The 8,660-nt window shown below is 42.6% G+C and overlaps 1 non-coding gene across 1 annotated transcript; it reads left to right on the top strand.

Annotated features, from left to right (window-relative positions):
* Positions 1–7,990: 7,990 nt before the first annotated feature.
* Positions 7,991–8,097, top strand: LOC123825077. Its single transcript, XR_006786843.1, has one exon. It is a non-coding gene; the product is annotated as a U6 spliceosomal RNA (small nuclear RNA).
* The last annotated feature ends 563 nt before the right edge of the window (positions 8,098–8,660 follow it).

The following is an 8,660-nucleotide window of genomic DNA, read 5'->3' as shown; positions in this document are numbered from 1 at the left end:
GGGGCCAAAGCCAGGGGAGTCCGATGCCCTGTTCAAGGACCTCAAGGTCTTTTTTGAGGAGATAATGTTGAAGCTAAAATCTAACTGATGAGTCAAACCTCAGAAGTACAGAAGCAGCACATACCAAGAAGCCTAGAAGGTTTATAAAACATAAAGAAGAGCAATTTGGCTAGAAAACAGTTTGTGGGGTACAGTGGCTCCAGGTGAGGTTGGAGAGATGGGCAGTGGCCAGGTCAAACAAGACCTCTGGCCTACATTGGGTTCCCCTGAATCAGGCCATGAGGAAGGATTTGAATGCACGTGTTTATTTATTTGGAGGAAGCACAGGAGAGAGCAGGACAGTGAGACAGGAAGGGAAGGAAGGCAGTGCAGAGACATCAGCGAGCGGTTTACCGCTGTGGTCAAATCGGGTCAGTCCTGGGAGACCTCTGGAACACTGCACACAGCACACCTCAGAGTTCTACCACCTGAGGGCAAGGGTGGTTGGGATACCTCTCCACCAATTCTTGTCCATCCCTGGTTGAGAACTGCTCCTGGAGCATTAACTCCCAGGGGCTTCCTGCCTATCCAGCTGGCAGCCAGGAAACCTCAGACAGAAAGTTGCAGGTGACAATAGCAGAAAGCTGCCCAATACACAGATACAGTAAGTTCCAGGGTCCTGTGGACAGCACCTGTGTCACAGTCTTGGAGACAAAAGTAAGGACTTTGGATTTTATTCTAGGTGCAGTAGGAAGCCACAGACTCATAACATGGAGATAAAGGATGGTAAACTAGGCATCAATGCCTTCCCATGGACAACTTAAGCTGGCTGTTCTCCCTGCTGTGTAGAGAATGGTTGGAGGGAGGGTGGCAGCACAGAGTGGAGATGTTACATATTCTACAACCCAATGTAGTTCAAGGTTAAGTACTTTTCCAGACCTTTCTCATAGAGGCTAATCCCAGGCATCTCCTGACCTTTCCCACCCTGTCAGCCTTCCCTTCCTAAAACATCCCTCTACTTTTCTTTCCCATAGGTGATGATGCCCTTGCTTTTGACCATTCAGACTCAAGCTCTTTCAGAAAGACACATCACCCAAGCGCTTCCTCACCTAACTGACCCACAATTTGTCATCTACACAAGGAGTAGATGCCACTTGCTCTCATAGCAGCACTCTATACCCACCAGCAAATAGGGACATGGGGAAAGGGTTACACTTTCAAGAAGCATGTGAAGAACAGGGACTTCCAGCCAAGACAGAGGCATAGGTAGACACACTGTGCCTCCTTGCACAACCAAAAGAAGGACAACAACAAATTTAAAAACAAAAAAAAAACCAGAACTGACAGAAAATCGAACTTTATGGAAGTCTGATAACCAAGTTGTTAAAGAAGAAACATTCATCCAGTAGGATGGGGTAGAGACAGGCAGCTGGGGCACAGAGGACTTGTGGCAAGGCGGCTGCTAGAGGACCTGGGCAGGCAGGACGCTGGCTGGCAGACTGGGTGGGCCCACATCCTTGTGCAGATAAACCAGGAGGAACAGTTGGGGAGTGAGACAAACGGCACAACCCAGGGTTCCAGTGCGGGGAAATAAAGCCTCAACCCTCTGACTGAAAACACCTGTAGGGGTTGAGGCAGCAGCAGGAGAAACTCCCAGCCTCACAGGAGAGTTCATTAGAAAGACCTGCGAGATCCTAGAATGTGCACAAACCCACCCACCTGGGAATCAGTACCAGAAGGGCCCAATTTGTTTGTGGATGAGGGAGTGACTGAAAACTGGCAGAGAGCGGCACAAGTGGCACTGTTCCCTCTCAAACCCCTCCCCACATACAGGGTCACAACACAGCCACATAGGTTGCCCCGCCCTGGGGAACACCTAAGGCTCTGCCCCTTACTACATAACAGGTGTGCTGAGACAAAAAAAAAAAAAAGGCCCAAATAAAAGAACAGATCAAAGCTCCAGAAAAAAATACAACTAAGCATTGAAGAGATTCCAATCTATCAGATGCACAGTTCAAAACACTGATTATCAGGATGCTTCAGGAATTCACTGGGTACTTCAACAGCATAAAAAAGACCCAGGCAGCAATGAAGGTTGCATTATGTGAAATAAAGAAAAATCTACACGGAACCAACAGTGACAGGAAGGAAACCAGGACTCAAATCAATGGCTTGGAGCAGGAGGAAGAAAAAAACATTCCAACAGAACAGAATGAAGGAACAAGAATTCAAAAAAAATGAGGAGAGGCTTAGGAAACTCCAGGAAAACTTTAAACATTCCAACATCTGAATCATAGGGGTGCCAGAAGGGGAAGAGGAAGTGCAAGAAATTGAAAACTTATTTGAAAAAATGATGGAGAACTTCCCCAATCTGGCAAAGGAAATAGACTTTCAGGAAGTCCAAGAAGCTCAGAGAGTCCCAAAGAAGTTGGACTCTCTAATTACATTAGCCAAGATTAAAGATACGGAGAAAATCTTAAAAGCAGCGACAGAAAAGGAGAGAGTTACCTACAAAGGAGTTTCCATTAGACTACCAGCTGATTTCTCAAAAGAAAACTTGCAGGCAAGAAGGGGCTGGAAAGAAGTATTCCAAGTCATGAAAGGCAAGGACCTACATCCAAGGTGACTCTATTTAGCAAAGCTATCATGTATAATAGAAGGACAGATAAAGTGCTTCCCAGATAAGGTCAAGTTAAAGGAGTTCATCATCTCCCAGCCCTTATTATATGGAATGTTAAAGAGACTTATCTAAGAACAAGATCAAAAATACAAACAGTGAAATGACAACAAATTCACAGCTTAACTGAACCTTAAAAAAAAACCTAAGCAAAGAACTAGAACAGGAACAGAACCACAGAAATGGAGATCACATGGAGGGTTAGTAACAGGGGAGTGGGAGGAGGGGAGAGGGGGAAAAGGGGTGTTAAGAATAGTATAGGAAATGTAGAAGCCAAAGAACATATATGTACAACCCATGAACATGAACTAAAGAGGGGGAATGCAGGTGGGAGGGGGTGTTCAGGGCAAAGGGCAATAAAGAGGGGAAAATGGGACAACTGTAATAGCATAATCAATAAAATATATTTTTTAAAAATTTAAATAAAGACTCTTGAGAAACAGTAGTAAGTGGGACAGTGGGTTTCAATCCTGATACTCCCACTTTCTGCCCATATGACCTGTGACAAATCACTTAACTTTGCTGAGGCTGTAAAACGGATAAAACTTCTTCCATAGGGAGCTGCCATAAATAAATGAGGTACCACAAGCACAAGCACCTGGTACATAGTAAGTGGTGAATAAATAAGTGTTCATTGCTATCATGATAATAAATGTACAAAGAATGTTCACATGTGCCCTTACCACGGAGTCCCATTTACAGGGTCAGAAAGAAAATAATACTCAAAGACATACACACACAACTTTGTTTATTCTGATGATCTGTCTGGTTTGAAGTAATCCAGACCAAAGTTTCCTCTCATTATCCTAAAAATTATGCACTGGCTGTATGCACTATACCCTTAACATCTAAGAAATTATTCGACTTATTGCCTGGACACTTCACAATGTCAGCATGAAGAACATCAAGCAAAATTTAAGGAATACTAAGCAAAATCCTGATGTTGTTAATACCAAAGAAAAAAAGGATTATTTTTTTCCTATTTTTTAGGTATAAAATAGTAACAGGGCCTTGAAATGCAAGTGTTGCAAGCAAAAATTATTAATGTGATGTGGAGGATTGAGTCCCGCCCGCTCTTCCCGCTTCAAGTGAACAGAGTGACTTTGGCAGCAATTAAAAGCTAATGGCCTGCCAATGATGAGCTCTTCCATCAAAAAGATAAATTAGAGACTATTTGGGACTTGTTTTGTTTTGTCTTCTACCCATATTCTAATGTCTATAATTAAAAAGGGGCCAATCCAACATCACATTCCTCATTTATTGAAACAAACATGGAAAATTATTATACAGACCCACATATAGATTGACCTGTTTAACAAGGATAATATCTGAAAAACCACAGGGAAAAGGGGCTTCTAACTCCATGACTCCCATTTTCCATGCCACACTCCATGATTACTGAGCTTGCAGACTGCATGGCAACACTTCCTTCAGGGAGTACATTAAAGAGCATTGAACTTGGAGACAGAAAACTCCATCTCTGCACCTCAAATGTTGTCATCTGTAAAATGGGAGCATTGAATTAGAGTAATAAGTCTTTGGATTTAAATATTCTATGCTTTCAGGTGCTGCTAAGTCAACTCAACCAGTGTTGCCCCCTAAAAGGGGTGAAGGGGCTTCTAAACCTTCCCAGAATATAACAGAAGTGATGGAGAAGGAGTGGGGGCAGAGAGTGGAGGAAGGGCACAGAGGAAGGGCACAGTAGCCATTCTTGCTAAGAGGCCCTCTGGAAGCCATTACAAAGTTCTTTGGAATAAATGGAGAGCCAATCAAGTGAAACAACCTCCTATTCCCTATTGGAGAGATGAAGAGAAAGGTTGATCTTCTCCACAACTCTAAATTATCCAAGTTTTACATCACATATTCAACTGTCAAAGTACTTTTAAAATCACTTCAGTATGTCTCGACACTCTATGCATCAATTTGAATAACTAATAAATGTTGGCATCTTCTAGACTTTCTATGTCAAAATACAATGCCTCCCTTGTTCTGTCTCTGCACACTCCAACATTGCAAGGACTATGGGGGTTTGGGGATTGTGTTTGAGTTTCCTCTACTAGCTCCATACTCATGTAGACCCACTATGTTCTGTCAATTCCACCTCCTACACCAAAAAAAAAAAAAAAACAGAATGTCTTAGCTGTTCAGTGGGATGGTCCTTTCTCTTCTCTCAACAACTGCACAAAGATGGGACAAATACAGGGGTACCAACAATACACGCCTGAGCTCAAACCGTCAACATTTGTAATGATGATTATGTCAGTGGCTGCTCACCAGTGCTTTGTTCCTGCCATTATGAAGCTAACATAAAGCAGCGATTCTCAAACTTGAGTGTGCATCAGAATCCCCCAGAAGATTTAATAAAACATAGATTGCTGTCCTCCCTCCACCCTACCAAGGGTTTCTGATTCAGTCTAAAATGGCGCCTGAGAATTTGCATTTCTCACAGGTTACTAGGTGCCTCTGAGGCTCCTGGTCCAGAAACCAAGCTTCAAGAATCACAGGTATGGGGAAATATGTGAGATGAAGTAAGTTGGAGCATGCTTGTCAGAGAAGGAAATCTGGACTCACTTTATTTCTTCCTTAAATTCACATCCAATTAACATTTACTGAGTTATACGAGGCACTGGATTAAATGATTTCAAACATTCTTAATTCTCACAATGGCCTATGCGATAGCTATTGTCATTCTCGTTTTTAAAGAGAAACAAATGGAGACTGCAGACAGATTAAGCAATTTGCCCAAGACCACAGAGTTAGTAAGAGTAGGAGCCAGAATTCAAGCTCAGGCCTTTGGCCTCCAAGTCTGTGGGGTGATGCTGTAAATTCCCACTCTCTAGGAGGCTGCCAAAGGGCACTGAGCAGAGCTTGTAAACGGCACTGCTGGAGGATGGGGAAGCGCCGAGGGGCATCAAAGGAACTCTTTTCACAAGCACATCTAGCTAAGTGGGCTGACAGACCAATTCCCTTCCCTGTACCTCTGCTCTGCCAACTGTGAAATCGAAGACCAAAATAGTTGCCACCTACCCCCAGCTTGTTCCCAAGAATGAGATAAGAGCTCTCAGCTATTATATAAGAGGCAGTTTTCTTTCCAACCCCTCAGCTTGCTGAATAGTCTGAAAGGCTCCAAATCTTATGAAGGATGAGGTTCACCTTTACTCTCTTGAACCTAGTGCAGTGGTCACCCTGTTCTCCCATCCTGTGACCTCTACCCCTCCCCTCTGCCGATTATCAACAAGCTGAGAACTCAAAGTTCAAAGCATGTTCCTAAAATGATGTGTGCATTTCAGAAACTCTTTTTGTTCCTGCAGAGTGACTGATGAGAATTCCTCTGACAGCTCAGCTGGACACATTTTTAGGTGTTCTTCAGATTCCACCCTCACTGCGTACCTCCAAGGCCCCTCAGGCATATGTTGTAGGCTCTGCCTGCTGAGTAACTGGCGGGAGGCATGTCACACCTATTTTGTAAGCTTAGAAGGCCTGTGTCCAAGAGGCTCATCCTCTTAGAATTAAGACTCTTTCGTGGCGCTTAGTTTGTCTGTCTAATGAACTGAGAGAAACACTCGGGTTCCACCTTAGTCAGTGACTGAACATGCCAGAGAATACATAAGTGTTCTGGAGTCAAAGTGAGCAAATAAAAGATTGATTTCTTTTGTTTCCTTTTCTTGGCTTGCTGTCTCAAAGGGATGCCAGTCTCCTTTTTCCCCAGTCTCTCCTTGTGGGTGTTTGTTTATTAATGGAGTGGAGCAAGACTCTGAAAGCCGTACCCTCTCTCTGAAGTTTTGATTGTAATGGAAACAGTCGCCAGGGGGTGAAGTGTCACTGCGTTATCTAATGATCAAGGACAGCATGCCTGAGAGAGTGAGCAGCCGGGGTCTCTGGCTATCACCACATGGCTTCTGCTGCCTCTACTCTCTCTGCCCTGCCAGTAACTAATTGATTTGTGGATGTGCTTGGAGGTACTTTTGAGTGAGAAAGACACTTTATATCTGCTTGTGTCAAATCCACAGAGAAACAAAATACCCATTTCATGCACAAATTTCCCTGCTTGACTCTTTCCTCCATTCAATTCCCAATTAGCTAAATCTTCGACACCCAAAGAGCTAAGCAGACAAAAAGAGCTTCTGATGGCTAGTTGCTGCCAAACAGAGAGATTAGCACATGAGGAAGAGAAACCAGAATCAATGCGAGAAGTAAGGAACAGAAAAGTAGGCAGTAAGGAAAGAAAGTGGCTCTGTGGCCTTTAAGCCACAAATTTAAGACAATTACCAGATCCCAAAGTCAACATGTTCGGTTTCTACCACTGACCAGGAATGAGAATAACTCATGAAAAGCCAGACTTCTGTACACAGTCTCCTGGCAACTTCATTGAACACAGAAAATTCTAATAGCCTAATTTTTTACCTTCAGCAACCAATCTAATGTTTCTATATGTAGAGGCAAAAGTGCTCTCAGCCTTTTGTAAACCCATCCCCAAAGTCCACCAAAGGGTTGATTTGGGAGGTCTTCATGCCTGGCTGGGGGTGGGACTTGCATTCTGGCTTGGTGATTCAGCTTGGGCCTACGGTGTGTCTGTCTTTCAAAAAGGGTCTGCAGAGAGAGTTGAAGGACTATTGATAGGAAAACTGAACTTTTATCAAATGCTGCTTCTTGAAAGTGAACTTGGCCCAACCTCAGAGTTCTTCCCTATTGCTGACTGACCCCGGGATACCCTTGGGTAAAAGCCAGTAAACTCATTCTTGGGGCTTTTTTACATCACCAATGTTAAACACTTTGGGTAGCTTGGATAATAAGAAGGCTAAATTCATTCATTTATTCACTCAGTCAGAATTTTTTAAGTAACTGAAATTGTGCCAGACTCAAAAGTAGAATTTATGTTTTAATCACTAGTTGTAATGTTTGTTCTGAAGAAATAACTGGTTGATTTTTTCTTCTTCTTTTTTTCTTTTTTGAAGATAGTGGATGGAAGAGCCAGTTTTCTCTCTCTTCACAGCCCCTAAGATAAGTTCCATGATGGGGGAGAGTTCTGGAACACTAAACCATTTTCACACTGCTAACAACATTGATTACTTTGGCAAATCCTATTCCATTGGCTTAAATCTGGCACAGAACCAAATAACTAATAGCTTTCCAGAACCACCTACACCTAGAACCCATGGAAGTACAACTTCACATGGGATATTTTCTAAAATATTTACCTGTGCAACAAAGAAATTTTTTAATGAATTCTAAACACATTCAGAGGTTGTCCTCCCAGTCATTGCTGGACTGTCCCTATTGCCACAGGTGACCAAGAAAGCCCGACATCAGAAAACAGTCAAAATGCCATGGATGGTGCTCACTTTGACGGCACATATACTAAAAATTGGAATGATACAGAGAAGATTAGCATGGCCTCTGCACAAGGATGACCGCAAATCCATGGAGCATTCCACGTTTTTCTGTTGGCTAGTACAGTCCAGTGGTGAGCTGACACTAAACCCCAGCCTTGGAAACAGGGTTGTCCATGTGGATGACTCTGTGTCAAAGGCATGGGAACAAAAATAAAATAAGATAATAATAATATGGCTGGTCGTTTTCAACTTTTGCAAATTCAGTCAAATTGCCATCACCCTTCTTCCATAAAGTAGATAAGTAGGTCTTGTCCAGCTTCACGTGATTCAAATTATTCTTCATTGCTATATAGATAAAGTAATACAATTATAACAAAAAATAATTTTTGTTTGAACAGTACTTACTAGTTTATAAAACACTTTATAGTCTACAAAGGCATTTTCTCATTTAATCAAAGCATTTTAACATTCACTCAGCAAACACTTATTAACCCCCTAATAGATTTCCCTAGTGCCTAGCACAGTACTTCATGGATAAAGGATAAGACATGATCTTATTTCTGGTTTCTCAAGAAACCCTGGGTCTACAGGGTAAGAAAGACAAGTCAACAATGACATTGACACGATGTAAGTGTAATAGAGAAATAAAAAGGTGCAGTGATAGACAGAAG

The sequence above is a fragment of the Phyllostomus hastatus genome, unplaced genomic scaffold (assembly GCF_019186645.2).
Source record: "Phyllostomus hastatus isolate PE091 unplaced genomic scaffold, TTU_PhHast_1.1 phas_contig_58, whole genome shotgun sequence".
In the NCBI taxonomy this organism is placed as follows: Eukaryota; Metazoa; Chordata; class Mammalia; order Chiroptera; family Phyllostomidae; genus Phyllostomus; species Phyllostomus hastatus.
The sequence above is the reverse complement of the archived record's forward strand: the minus strand, read 5'-3'. Positions and strand labels throughout refer to the sequence as shown.